Source organism: Dermacentor albipictus, chromosome 1, assembly GCF_038994185.2.
Source record: "Dermacentor albipictus isolate Rhodes 1998 colony chromosome 1, USDA_Dalb.pri_finalv2, whole genome shotgun sequence".
Lineage (NCBI taxonomy): Eukaryota > Metazoa > Arthropoda > Arachnida > Ixodida > Ixodidae > Dermacentor > Dermacentor albipictus.
Genome location: NC_091821.1, coordinates 337,510,627 through 337,525,652, shown reverse-complemented (window position 1 = coordinate 337,525,652; position 15,026 = coordinate 337,510,627). Strand labels below are relative to the sequence as shown.

At 45.6% G+C, this 15,026-nt stretch overlaps 1 protein-coding gene across 1 annotated transcript in view; it reads right to left on the bottom strand.

Moving 5' to 3' along the window:
* LOC135898607 (choline/ethanolamine transporter flvcr2b-like) overlaps window positions 1-11,153 on the bottom strand; it is an 88,241-nt gene extending 77,088 nt beyond the window's left edge. Inside the window, exon 1 of the mRNA XM_065427774.1 lies at window positions 10,889-11,153. The gene's annotated coding sequence lies outside the window, so the exon portion shown is untranslated. The remainder of the gene's footprint in view (window positions 1-10,888) is intronic.
* Between the last annotated feature and the right edge of the window lie 3,873 nt (window positions 11,154-15,026).

Here is a 15,026-nt window from a genome sequence, read left to right as displayed (position 1 = left end):
CAGCAAAACGATTGAGCAGGCGGTCCAGTCAACGCTGATCACGCCACCGCTGCCACTTATAGGCTTTGGATATTTGAAGACTCGATGACGCCAGGACGCCTCAGCAAACCAGCAGCCAGCGAGAGACCGCGCGTGACGTCTTTGGGTGACCGCTTCCCCCGGATTTAAAGCGAAAACCGCCGGGACAGTTGCATCACGCTTTGAGAATTCCACTGAGTTGCCGCGTGATTCTTCACAAGTTGCCACGCGCCATTCCCGACAAGACATCAGCGAGAGCAAAGTGTGTGACTCATTACGATTAATGTTGGGAGATTAGATAGATAGATAGATAGATAGATAGATAGATAGATAGATAGATAGATAGATAGATAGATAGATAGATAGATAGATAGATAGATAGATAGATAGATAGATAGATAGATAGATAGATAGATAGATAGATAGATAGATAGATAGATAGATAGATAGATAGATAGATAGATAGATAGATAGATAGATAGATAGATAGATAGATAGATAGATAGATAGATAGATAGATAGATAGATAGATAGATAGATAGATACATAGATACATAGATAGATAGATAGATAGATAGATAGATAGATAGATAGATAGATAGATAGATAGATAGATAGATAGATAGATAGATAGATAGATAGATAGATAGATAGATAGATAGATAGATAGATAGATAGATAGATAGGCGTGTTCCGAGATGATGGTTGCGGCTCACACGTGAACGACATGTGACCTTAGCCACGCGAAGCTTGTGTGAGTTAGCGAGGCAGCAGTAGTAGTTGGATGACACGAGCACAGCTCCCAGGCGTCATGTACTCGTGACGCCTGCAGCAGAAAGGATGTTCCACATCCGCCACCAAGGTTTGTGAGTGGTGGCGCTGGCTAACACTCCCAATGTTAGTTCTAGTAGTGACACATAAAAATACCCAATAAAGTGGATGGGGAAACCGCGCCGCGGTAGCTCAATTGGTTAGAGCACATCGCACGCGTAATGCGAAGACGTGGGATCGTTCCCGACCTGCGGCAAGTTGTTCTTTCGTCCACTTTCATTGCCATTAATTTATCATTTCTTTAATTCACTTAGCAAGCACAAGTAATTTGCCCTGTGTTTCCTTGCTGCCTTTGTTGGCTTCTCATGATACGAGAACAGCTCGTTGCCTGTAGCAGAGAGAAGTATACGACACATCTAAATGCTTTCAGAGCTTCATGCCACGTGTGTCGTTATCGGTAGCACATTCGTTCTGGGGGATCCGCCACCCAGCGGTGCTGGCGCGAATCCAGTTGCAAGAACCCACTATCGAAGTTGTCAGTCCTGCGACGCTTTTATTTATCAGCCCAGCGTCGCCGATACCGGCCGCTATAGAGGTGCGAAGAAAATGAGATGACATTCCAAACGCCAACGACCCATACACTTCGCTTGTCTTTGTGTTACACACCGAGCTTGGCCGAGCTCTAGCAATGTTCGCGCTTCTAATCGCGAACATTGCCCAAGACATGTGCAGTATTGCGCACTTCGACATTCTAGGTCTCGGACACTCTTGCTTCGCGATAAAAGATCGGACGTGCCGCGGCGAACGTGCGTCGCGTCTCTCCTGATCCGATTCCGATCGCTATAGGCTTTGTGTTCTGTGCCCGTGTGTCCGAACTAACGTTAGCCAGTATCTTAAACAAAAAAAAAAGAAAGGAAACGGTGTTCGGTCGTCAGCGTTCCGACAACTGAACACCTAGGGCTTAATCTCGTATCTTGCACCCTGTTTTTTTTTTAATCATGTTTCTCGTTGAACAGCTTGTCTAACGTTAGCTAGGACACCTTATATATGTAGCGCAACTGCCAAATGTGGCCCGTAGAAAGCTCCAGCGCAAGACGCCCATATAAATTCAACGGCGCGTTTGTAGACGCCGTTTTGCACCTTAGTGGTATGCCACCTGCCGGAAAACAGCATATCAGCCAAAAACCAATGGGCTGACAAAACATGTGAATTTTTTTTTTTTAATATTTGGGGTTTTACGTGCCAAAACCACTTTCTGGTTATGAGGCACGCCGTAGTGGAGGACTCCGGAAATTTTGACCACCTGGGGTTCTTTAACGTGCACCTAAATCTAAGCACACGGGCATTTCGCCCCCATCGAAATGCGGCCGCCGTGGCCGGGATTCGATCCCGCGACCTCGTGCTCAGCAGCCCAACACCATAGCCACTGAGCAACCACGGCGGGTAGAACATGTGAATAAGACTGGTGGATATGTATACGTCAACGTTGACAACAAGAACTGGGAACGAAATTGCGCTATACGGTTGCATTTTAATGCAACCAGGCACAATGATGGATGCGATGTTGCCGCACTAGCGCGGCGGCGACGAGAAGGGGCTGAGGACTGTATACAACTAACAAACAATAAAGCCAGGCAGTTTTTGCACGTGCGAATCGGAGACCAATTCAGCACTACGATGCCAGACACTATTTTTGACAAAGAAGATAACGTGGCAACAAGGTGTGGGTCTGGATACCCATCGGTCGGCGGGGGCTCTCTGGGAAGCTCCTGCGCAGATTCGTTGGACCATAAAGTGCGGCACCGCATCGGTGACGTTAAGTGAAAAGTTGTTTCAGACAGCCCTTACTGCGCTAAACACCAGCGGCACCTGCCCGAGGTTGTGGACGTGCTTTGTACGAAGCCGTATATATTTCCGACTTGCTGTGATGCTGCAGTCCATTCGGCTTTCGTGCACTGACTCTGATGCTTCGGGCATCGGGACAATGCCCTGTAAAAGGAGGCGGATAGTGCTACCATGGAGTTTCATACAGTTATATAGCAGGAAACGCTATGAATGCCCCGTCTGTATCATGCCAAGCCATGAAGGCCATGATGACGAAGCAGTGATAAGGCGGGACGAGAAGATGGCGGTGTCGTGTTTCGTCCTTGATAAACAGCTATTTTTGCCGCGTGCCGAGCTTCCCTTGTCTAGTGACAATATGAAACGCGAAAGTGGTCTCAACAGACGATCATATTCCAACGCGACGTGTGCGCGTGTGCGTGCGCGGGTGTGTGCACGTGTGTGGCATATAACCTTTTATGCGAAGCATATTACGAGAGCTCAACCCAGCTCCTCAGGCGCGGCGGTGTCGCCTTCAATGACCTTTGACCCCATGCCATACCACGTGACACCGTGACGTCGCGTTCCACTCTTGAAGGCGAAGCAGAGTAACGCATGAGTTGTTTCTTCGTCTAGCCGAACCAAATATAGCCAAGCAACAGCAGTTCACCAGGCTAAACAGTGGTTCAACAACTAAAATAAAGGCTAGTATGCTTCGCATCCTGGGCTTAACCTTAGCTAAGCCACAGCCATTTTTATTTAGCCGCCTCTCCGGCAGCTATAGTGGGCTAGTTTCGGCGTCTTTGCTCTCTCGCCGCTCAAGATATCGTCTGCGCACGCCCGGCTTATCAAAACGCGCGCCCTCCAATCTCGAGCAGGAAGTAACGCGCCTGGGAGCGTACAAACCATGCACAAACTTTCGATTCGTTCTTGCCAGCGCGTGGTACATGCCAGCAGGCAAGTTGGGCAGCCGTCAACGTCTCTATATATGAAGCCACGCGAGCGGGTACAAAATCTGACTGGCGTCGATAGGTCCGCAATCGGAGACACGCGGCGGATCGATGCAGCGAACGTGCTTCTGTTCTCTCTCTCGCCGCAGTCAAAGCCAAATTCTGGACTCGTGCGCATGACAGAATGGCGGCATTCAAATAAGTGTCGGGGTTGCCCGTGCAATGACTCGTGTTCTACGGTGCGTGACAGCGAGCGTACTCGGACAACAGCTGAAGGACCAAAGGGGATGCATCCTCGGACGATCACTTTCGGTGTTACTTTCAGCTTAGCGATATTTATCGGGGCTTTAGCGCTGGATTCTACGAGCAACCGCATTCATAACGCAGTGACAAGCACGCTGTCTGTTAGCGTAGAGTCTCAGAAACGCTGTCGCTCGTAGACGACGACGCGCCCGGTGCTATAGTCGCGCGAAATCTCGCGAAAGCGATCGTACGAGGCTAGCGACCCGCGTCGTCTCGTAATGTTCACTTGCTCTCCCCTACACTCTTTCCTGACGTCTTTCATTCATATCTAATATCCCTCCCACGCTGCCGTCACTATGTATTCAGATAATGCTCTCTTTCATATATTGAGCCGCAGGGATGTTTCCGATGCCCGCAAAGCAGCGAGGCAGTATTCAAGCACAATAGATTGTGCGTGAATCTTCAATAAACGAATTAATCGATAAGCAGGGCTGCCGGATAGTCAGACGATTTCTTTACTTAATGAACGAGATAACTTCGTGGAATGGAATGGAAAACTTTATTGACTCTTTAAAGGTTTTAGCGGGTCGAGGCCGAAGTCTTCATTCTTGAAGCTTGAGTCCTCTTCAGCCATGGATGGGCCCCTAGTCCAGGGCTCCACTGAGCCGGGCCGCCTCGCACGCGTGCGCTATTAGAGCTCTTTGAGTCTCTAGCTCGCGGCTGGTGAGCCAGCTCTCCCATTGCTCCGCACTTGGTGTTTTGTGTTTGTGGAATGCCTGGTTTCTTGTACACTCCCATGTAATGTGGTATAATGTTGGCTTAGCTCCACACCACGGACAGGTAGCGCTATACTGCGTGGGGAACATCCTACTTAGTATGTGTAAGTTTGGAAAGGTGCCCGTTTGCAGTCTCCGCCATCCTGCGGCCTCCTCCTTTGTTAATGCTTTATGTGGTGGCGGATATTGATATCCGCCACCACATAAAGAAATTTCGTGGAAGAAATTTCCGCGGCCGCTGCCATGTAATGTACTACTGCTTTTTTTTGTCTTTTTTCTTAGTCAAGCGATGCGTCGAGTGGCCGACCCCAGTGATAACAGCGGCGCCGTAGCGTCCGAGCCAATGACAAAGAGTGAACAGAAAACGAAAAAACGAAATGGTTGGTAATACGGCGCTAGAATGACCGATTGAAACGAAACAATACGCTGCTCAATTAACTATTAATGAAAACGTTCCGAATAATGCAGCTGATATATCTACAGCAGCCGATTGACTACTGAAAAAGAAAGCAACTGAATTACATTGCTACCATCGCTACATTGCTAATGCTGCAGTCGATCAAATACATAATTACGAAAAAAAATGCGATTGGTTACAAGGAGTCATTTACATAGCCAGTTACGTACGCAGTCTGACTAAAGGAGCTTTTCTTTCAGCGCCATTCATTCCGTCTAGCGGTGACTATAGATCGAGAAACCAGCGACTCAAAGCATATGCAACATCGGCGGAAGTTCCTCCACCACCGCGGCTAGCAGATAAAGCGTTATCACAGTCCGGCAGACCACGCTATGATGTCCGCGCGCCATGTGACATTGCGGATTGGGCAATCGTCCTAAAGAGTGCCAAGTTCGACAAGAGCCATCTCCATGGAGCGCAAGCCTTTTACTGAGATTCCACGGGGGTTTTTTTGTTTTGTTTTTTCTGGACAAACTCCGTTTTCGAAATGACGATGCGAGCATTCGCACTCGGCTTCGTAAAGCTCCGCGTAAATTCGGCTTTCCTATCGCCCTATACTGCACGGAAACCCAAACGAACGCTCGTGTAGAACTGCACGTGCCGCGTTTAGTTCTACCAGATGTTTTCCGCGTAGATTTTGTACGCTTATCATGTACAGTGCAGCATAGATCCAGGAGAAGGTATCGGCAACGTATAATTCGCACTGGCGAATTGGCGAAATAAACTGATTGGTGGGTTCACTGTGCTCGCGCTCGCTGAGCAGACATGCGCGAGATACTAAAAGAAATTGTCTAAGATAAGATGCTAAATACTAGGGGGAAAATGCTTTAATTTGGCAAGCTTAATTGGTTAAGCACCACCCGCGGCAAGTTGTCGTTTTCTTCAGTTTCATCTACCTTTACCTTATTATTCCTACATTTAAATTTAGCGTGGCAATTAATTTAATATAAAGTTAGAGCATAGTTAATTATTAAATGTCTATGCTCTCACAGGCTTCATTTTTTTTTCTTCGTATGGTTAGAACTAATAACTGTTTTGCAAAAGTATTTGCAGAACGCCAAAATGATCACAACAGTATTTAAAATACAGTACATATATATATATATATATATATATATATATATATATATATATATATATATATATATATACACACGCTCATCATTTTTAAATTTTCCGTAATTTTTAAGTATCGCCTGCTGCAGATAACATGATTCTAGTGCTTGAGCCGCATTATTCTGAGGCGGACATTATTTGCACGAGAACTCGAAAGACGTGCATATTCCACTAATTAACAATAATTCGTTAACTTATTAATCACCTTACGGCACACACTGCAATTTACGAATTGCAGCCGGTGAGCTTGCAAGGTAAATTTTCATAACGACACCAGTTTGGAGATGTGCGCCAAGGTCGGTCCAAATAGGTCCCGAAGCTTCTGGCGAAAAGCGGTTGAGAACAAATTGTCGCCGACACCAGCATGGGTGGTGATGGGAGCAGCGATCGAAGCACGACTGTGTTTTCGAGGCAACAAACATCGGGAACGAAAAAAGCGCTTTTCAACAGCGGAACTGGAATTATGCTAATGCTTTTTAACAGCGGAGCTGTCGGCTATATCGTGATGCGCGTACGCAAAAAGCGATGGCGGCGTCTATAGCTCTAGAATAGCTTAAGCATAAGGCATAATGTGGCATAAGCAGGCATAAGCAGGCATAAGCCAAGGCATAAGCATAATGTGTCCCAGCTGCGTCTGAGGCCAAATGTGGTAAAACCGGTGATGGATGACGGATGATGGTTTGGTGCGTCGCGATTTATGCAAACAACGACAGTGCGGTCGTTACTTACGACGGGCGAGAGCCTTGCCGTTGAATGTGTCGACGTGAGCGCCGTACGGACTGTAGGGACGGAATCGTTGTCGCCACCGTATATACGTTCATCCCGGAACGTCAAAGCGGGACCTTGAAGACTTTATGATCGACACGTTTGGGTGGGTCCTCTCGTTGGGCCCCAGTCCCATCGTCGTAGTGGGTGACTTTAACGTCGATGTGTCTCGTCCCGACGGAAAGTGGTTCTTGGCGTTTCTCTTGGAAAGGTTCGGCCTTCAATGTTACACCGAGAGCAATATGTCTCCACGACGCGCCATTGGTCGTGCATAGACCTAACGTTCGCTAAGATTTCCAGTGTCGTCACAGAGCCCGTAGCCGGCTATCATAGCGACCCCAAAGCCATAATTACTGTGGTCGCGAGATAAACGTAAATACAAATAAACACAACAACCTGGATATTTGTTCTATATTGTTTTGTTGTTTCATTTTAATTTCTTCATAGTTATATGCAGCTCCGCTGGTCATCCATCTTCACAAAGTGGAATGGCTCCGATTTTTAAAGAAGAAATTAAAATGAGACATCGTTAGATTCATTCAACGAAAATAAAATTCCTGATCAATTTTATATATGCGTGACGAGTAAAGAAAAGACAAGCCTATTTTGTTTTATAATTATCAATAAGTACCTTTTTTTCAGCGCCCATAATTGCGTTGACGCCGCTATCACTTGCAATGCAATACAGTTCTTGGAGTGTGCAGAAAGGCGCGCTCGCAAAGTTAACCTGTAACAATACGCCCCTCACACGTTGTGCTGTTTTACTTGTCGAAGTTTATTTCGTGACTCGGGTAGCTTCATCATTTCCTAACGTGTTCCGTCTAAAGTAATGAGTTACGACAGCTAGATCACTTGTTCATTTTAGATGTTCTCGTGTGATAGCGCTGGCCGACGGATTTGGCTTCCGACGATAGGACCAGAACTCTACACCCAGGGGTTTCGTCGGCCTCCAAAGAAACTGTTCTGTGCAGGGGTGCGATTTCGACACCTGTGCGGCTGACCTTTTCGAGCATCGCTTTCCGCGCTGAAAGCACGAAACGCCCATCAAATCAAATGCGGGCCATTTGAACATACAGCTCTACTGGCAGGCCACCAAAACAAATTTCGCGCCTTTGAGGACAAAATGACGTCGCTTCTGTTTTGAACGGATATGGCGTCACATTATAATTTTTTTTTCCGCCAGAAGTATTTCCTCGTCACACAGATGGCGCCAAGCCCCGTGAACCACTAAAGCCCCTCAATAATTCTTATGAACCACGTTCTGATCTCCCACAACCGTGATCTTGGTTGTGAGGGGGTTCACCGTTTTTTTTTTTTTTAACCTAGGTAGTACATTAGGCAGCATAAAGTATAAACCCCATGCAAGCGATCTTGCACGCGACAGCGACAAGCGACGCGATGGAGATGGCTGTCGCGTTCGCTCGTCGCCTACAAGTTGCACCCCATGCGAGCGACGACTTCGAGCGACGTCTCCCCAGCGTTGCCGGTATGAGGGCAGCAATATAGGCGCCGAAACTAGCGTGACGCGTGCTTTATTAACTTAAGTTGATGTATTTTACTGTAAAAAGCAGCATAAAATATTTCTGAAAGTCTTGCAGTAGGTTCTTATCCTTGCACGTATAAAAATTCAATCGTTTGCTCGTTCCGTGCGACAATCAGAAGTACTGAAGTTATGTACATCCAGTTCCGGCTTTGCGCTATTGGCTAGTCGCTCATAGCACTTCCGGGCGACGAGCGACGAATTCTAGATTTGCAAAACCGAGCGATCGCGCGACAAGACCGAGCGATCTGTTCAAGCGACGGCCCGATCCGTCGCGCGAACCCGTCGCTCGTCGCTGTCGCGCACAAAATCGCGTCAATGGGGTTTAGACTTAATAGCAAGAGCTCGGTGGCGCAACACGACGCCCTGTTCCAAAGAGGACGCTCATAACATCCATCCATCCATCCACTCACCCACCGATGAACCGCCATGTTTTGAATGCATGGGTATGTATGGGTACGTATGGACTCCCATGGAAGCTTCGCTACCAGGTATATTTACCTTGTATGCGCCATCAAATTCGCCATAAAATGCACTGTTGTTCCACTTACTTTTTTTAGAAAATGCTATTTTGTGCAATGAAGCACAAAAGTAACTGGAACGTCCATGTATTTCTTCCCACTCTTCGGGAAATATCTCGAAACTGGTTTTATCCAAGGGATTCAATTAAAATGTTTACGTCTTGGAAACTCACAGGATACAATTCGTAAATTGCAATTTGTGCCGTAAGATAACTAATATTTTTGTTAATTAACTAATGCCTGTTTCGATTTCTCCTGCTAGCAATGTCCGCCTCTTCGAATAATCCAGCTCAAGGACAAGAAGTATTTGCTATCTGTTACGGACGATATTTAAAAATTCCGGAAAACTTAAAAATGATCACCCTGTATATGGCGTCAGTTTCGAGAAATATGCGCACAGTGCACAAAATATGCTGCGAATTATGTCGTTGTATCGGTTTCGATTTTGCCGTTCTAGAGAATATAGCGATGCATCTCAGTAAATAAAGGGGTGGGGGGACAGAAGGTGCGGAAAGGAAGAATGAAAGAACAACGTCTGTATCAAATTCGTTCCGGGAACTTCGACTTTCTGCTGAGGAGTACTACCGGGCGGATTCCAGTAGTCGCATTGTGTGTTTCACGCACAAATAGTGTCAGCTGCTGGTGGTTAGCAACGCTCCTGGTTAGGTCGACAATGGAAAATTTCCACTCGCCTGACAGCGACAAGGTAAAAAAAAAATAATAATAAATAAAGTAAGCGGAGCTGAACTTTGAGCACTACGCATCCGATATGTTGGGCATGAGGTTTCTTTTTTCGGTTGGTTTACACAAACACTATCTTTCTTTGATTACAGCCGCCACCTTGCAACTTCTATACAGTGGTGTGTGGACGTGCTGAGCCATGACCTAATGATATCACGGACGGTGAGCGTAAAGTGCAAACGTTAGCCTGCCGCAAGGCGGAATGACCCTACTACTTGCTGCTACTTCTCAGGCACGTCATAGAAGCGCTCTGGTTAAGGTGACCCTGGTTTCGCGATATACTTATCACGCCTTACAGAGCAGGCGCAGAAGCTACATCTGCTACAGCATTGAATGAAGCACTATACGATTGGCCTGTTAGAATGTTGAGGGGCATCGAACAATACGAAAACGTGGAGCATAGCTCAGCCCCCCCCCCCCCCCCCAAGAAAGAAAGAAGAAACGTCGCGTTTTGTTTTTTTTTTCATCTTTTTTACCGGCATAATTACGGATCTCGCGAAAACCTAAAAGAAGAAATCGTGCGAGCCTCGTGAAGGCGTTTCAGTTAAACGCAGTCTTCTCGCAATATCAGAGTAACAAGTGAACAAGAAACAAATCAATAGGAGGTGAAGCTAGGTACACTTTACTGCTAACGTTCGGCAATTTCTATTGGCACAGCATATGTAAACGCCGATGCGGACACGAGTGCAGCGGTATTGCGATTGTTAACGAGGTGAGAACATCGGCTGATCGGTGATCAAACAGACATCGATCACTTTCAGACGCGACAAGTGGATCGCGGAATAGCAGCTCAACGGCCAGTAACGAGAAAGAAAAAAAAAACTGTACAGTAAGCGCAGTGAACTGACAGTGGCAAATGTGATGAACCAATGCAGAGTCACGCGGATAGGATGAGGGAGGAAATAAAGGAGAGAAAAAAAAGTCAATCAATGGCTGAAACCAACGCAGAAACTATACCAACACGTGCGCAGCGGCATGGGAACGGATGCGGCACAAACGCTAGAACTTCGTAACGTGTGATTTAACAATGGAGTATTCAAATTTCGCGGAAGTGAGAAGTCAATCGCGCGATGATAGGCTCGCGCGCCGCTTCCTTCATTTCTGCTCCGCGCGTACTCGATCCAGCGTGCCGCGAAGCACGTGAACGGAGATAGCTTTCGCATACTCACTACTGACGTTGTCCGCTCTCCTCTACCACCAGAGTCCTCGCCTTCCTCGGACGCAGTCGGCTATCCAAGATCACCACTGTCAGTTGCCACGGGCCGCTGCGTGTGCTCATATCACGCAGCTGTGAGTGTACACGCGGAAACGACGCAAACCACTGTGAGATATGTTTTCGCGATCAACGCCCCATCTTGCTTGAGCGCCGCGAAGGAACTGAGGGATGCTAGAATGTTGCCAGACGGCAAAGCCGAATCCCGCACACAATGACGGCGCGTGCTCGCACAACCACGGCGCAACGTGGCCTGCCGTGGTACAGGTCGTGGGTACACCAACGCGTGGTTCATACGCAGGACGACCTTGCATAATGCAACGAGTTCGTGATTGCTTATTGACTAGAACGCGGCCGAAATACCTTTGTCGTGTACGATGAATAAAAATAAAATTGAAATCGTCGGAGAAATATCGTTTGGACTGCACAAGTTTGAGAGAGAAGGTGTAAAAACGGCGGGACAAGCGCTATTTAGCGAACAGCTATTGTATTTGGTGTTCTCTTTTCTTTTCTGTCATAGCACTAAGCTTCTTTGTCAATGGACAACTGATTTGTGAAAGAAACATACCAGAGTGCGTGATTTGAAAAACTGCGTGGCTTCGGAGATGAAACTATTGGTCGCTTCTTCACTCAAATGGCAGCCCGTCACTTGCGCAACGCACGCACAGGCGGACACGTGTCTAGCTCCGAATTGAGTCCAGTTTGCCGCACTAATTATTATAATTATAACTGCTAGCGAGAAGTTCATTTATACAAAAACGTAATTTTACGTGTACTGTTTAGTATGGTTCGTTAATATTCCATAATTTAACACAGTATCTTGCTGGGCGGGAGTACTATAACAATCTCCCCCCCTCTTTTTTTTTTAATGCCTCAGCATTCCTTGTTGAGCACCCCAGCAAAATCTGTCTGTCTGAGGGCTTGTAGCCTTGAAATTTTCATGGATAGCTTTTGCTTCTCGAACTTTGCGATGCGCGTCTTCAGAAAAAAGCCATATACCATAGCATAACAAACTGGAATGGAGATACAAAGACAATCAAAACAAGCTTCCTTGCTAAGGAAATGTATGTTTTTTTTTTAGTGCAAGTAGATGGGGAAGGAGTGTACAGATAAAGCGCTACTCACCACGCTACTCTCTCCCATGCGGCGGCGTAACACACGCTAGTGAACTTCAGCGAGGAAGTCTATTGCATGCTTGACATTGTTGCGGAAAAGCAATGTGACGTAGCTGGTTTTTTTGGGGGAAGTACTTCTACATAGTGGTCGAGAAGTGGAACCGTACTGTGGAAAGGAACACTGCCAGTAAACTGCAGTATAATAGCGATTAATTCTGGTACTGGGTGCAAGTTATGAACCCCAACATAAAAACTGATTTGACCTAGACATCCGAGACCTTACTTAACACTTTTTGCCCTAGTTGTGGCAGATAACAATGATACCCTCACCTTACAGCATACTTTTTGCAGTATGGGGCTTATGATGTGAAAGGAACTGTTGAGCCAATGGTGTTCTGACGCACGCATGCCAACGACTGGCCTCTCCTTTCATGTTGTGTACTGCATCTCCTAGCATTTCCAGTACCAAAGGTGAATGTCGAAGCCACATTCGCTATATTCGGTGTCGTGAACAAGAACAAGTGTGCCAAAGTTCCTGGTGCAAACATGGGAAAGTATGCTTGTATATAAAGAAAGGGGGTCAGAAAGGGGGTCAGAAAAGGAGACACAATCTCTCCTATGCTATTCACTGCGTGCTTAGAAGTATTCAAGCTATTAAACTGGGAAGGTTTAGGAGTAAAAATCGATGGCGAATACCTGAGCAACCTTAGGTTTGCCGACGACATTGTTCTATTCAGCAACACTGCGGATGAGTTCCAACAAATGATTGACAACCTTAACAGGGAGAGTGTAAGACTGAGGCTGAAGATTAATATGCAGAAGACAAAGATAATGATAAATAACCGGGCAAAGGAACAAGAGTTCAGGATCGCAAGTCAGCCTCTAGAATCTGTGAAGGAGTACACCTAGGTCAACTAATCACAGGAAACCCCGACTGTGAGAAGGAAATTCACAGAATAAAAATGGGTTGGATCATATGTGGCAGACATCTGTGAGCTCCTGACTAGAAGCTTACCGTTATCATTGAAAAGGAAAGTATACAATCAGTGCATTTTACCGGTGTTGACATATGGGGCACAGACTTGGAGACTGACAAAGAAATTTAAGAACAAGCTAAGGACCGCACAAAGAGCAATGGAACGAACAATGCTAGGCATAACTTTAAGAGACAGAAAGAGAGCGGTTTGGATCAGAGAGCAAAGGCCTATAGACGATATTCTAATAGCCGTCAAGAGAAAAAAATGGCGCTGGGCAGGTCATGTAATGCGCATATTATATAACCATTGGACCATTAGGGTGACAGAATGGGTACCAAGAGAAGGGAAACGCAGTCGACGACGGCAGAAGACAAATGAGGAAATTCGCGGGCGCTAGTTGGAATCGGTTGGCGCAGGACAGGGGTAATTGGAGATAGCAGGGCCTTCATCCTGCAGTGGACATAAATAGGCTGATGATGATATATTATAACTTGTAACCAGTGACAATATTTCTGGCAGGTGTTGCTCAATGCAGCTTCTTTACTATTAACAGTGTCTTTTTGTATTTTGGAATAAATAAAATGCAAAAAACTAAACTTGAGGCATGTAATTTTATGTTAAATTCAAACACACCAAAAGAAGGTCAACATAAAAGAATAAACTCAAAAAAACACCCTTCGAATCTGCTCAAAAATAAATTCCAAGAACTGAGAACCTTACTTATAGGTTACTAAACACACCATTTCGTAAACTGATCACTCGGTCATTTTAACATGTGAAAATTCCCTTAGTGTTAGAGGAAATCCGGGGACAAACACTAGAGGCACAACAGGATTTTGCAAGTACAAACCTACCAGTAGAAATAGTACTCCAAGCTGGATCACGGTGGTAGCTGTCACATACAACTGGCAAAATACAATGCACTCCGGAAGTTCCACTGATGTGAAATGATCTGTCGAAAATGTGAACCTACTTTCAGTTGTGAATGCCAATTGCGAATGTGAATTCTCTGCTGCAGGAGAGAAGAGGAACTCCGAGTCTGATAGACCAGCAGAATTTATATACATATATATATATATATATATATATATATATATATATATATATATATATATATATATATATATATATATATATATATATATATATATATATATAGAACACTTCACTTATCTTTTAAAACTGAAAGCATAATTTAAATGTGAACATTATAATAATGCAAAGCTATTTCGGCCTAACTCTGTTCACTGAAAGCCTCAGTGATGAACTAGGAGTGTGAACTAATATTATTATCTAGCTTTCTGGATAATAGCATTAGCCAACTATTTAATGAAGAAGAAATGATGAATGCAGCATTGCAGCTTTCAACTCGAACACTTATACACTCGATCCACTGCTGCAGCCAGAAGGTAACCGTTTTAAAACCATGGCCTTCTTATTTTAATTTTACTCTAGTGTCGTGATCCCCAAGCATTCCCACAGACCTCTAGTGTCCCAATCTTTGAATGTTTCCACAGATCTACCACAACACAAGTATATTAAAGCAAAGCTTCCTTTGCCTACCTCCATGAGGTTTGACTTGGCTGGGTTTCTTGCGAAGTAAACAGCACCCCACTTGGAGGCTGTCATCGAAGGTGGCGACTTGGTAGGCTGATCCTGACAACAATGCACAATGTATGTCCATGCAAGGGTTTCAATATGGTTTGTAATGCGGGCCTATTCTAGAGGCAGTGCAGTCAATGCAATGGGTGCGTCCTAATATAACATTATTGCATCACAGGCCGAGCAGATGGCCCTAGCTTCTTCCCTAGGTTTCGTGTCAGTGTCTCACTCATCAGACATAGCAGCCGGTCTCTCAAACTGCTGAGGCATGAAGAACAGATTTGATATTAGCATGCAAGAGTTTTTAGAGAAAGCATACTTGCGTCTGGTTTGTATCTCCTGAAAGGTATTGATATATTTCAGTGCGACCCCAAAGAACATTTAGCATTACCTTGATTGG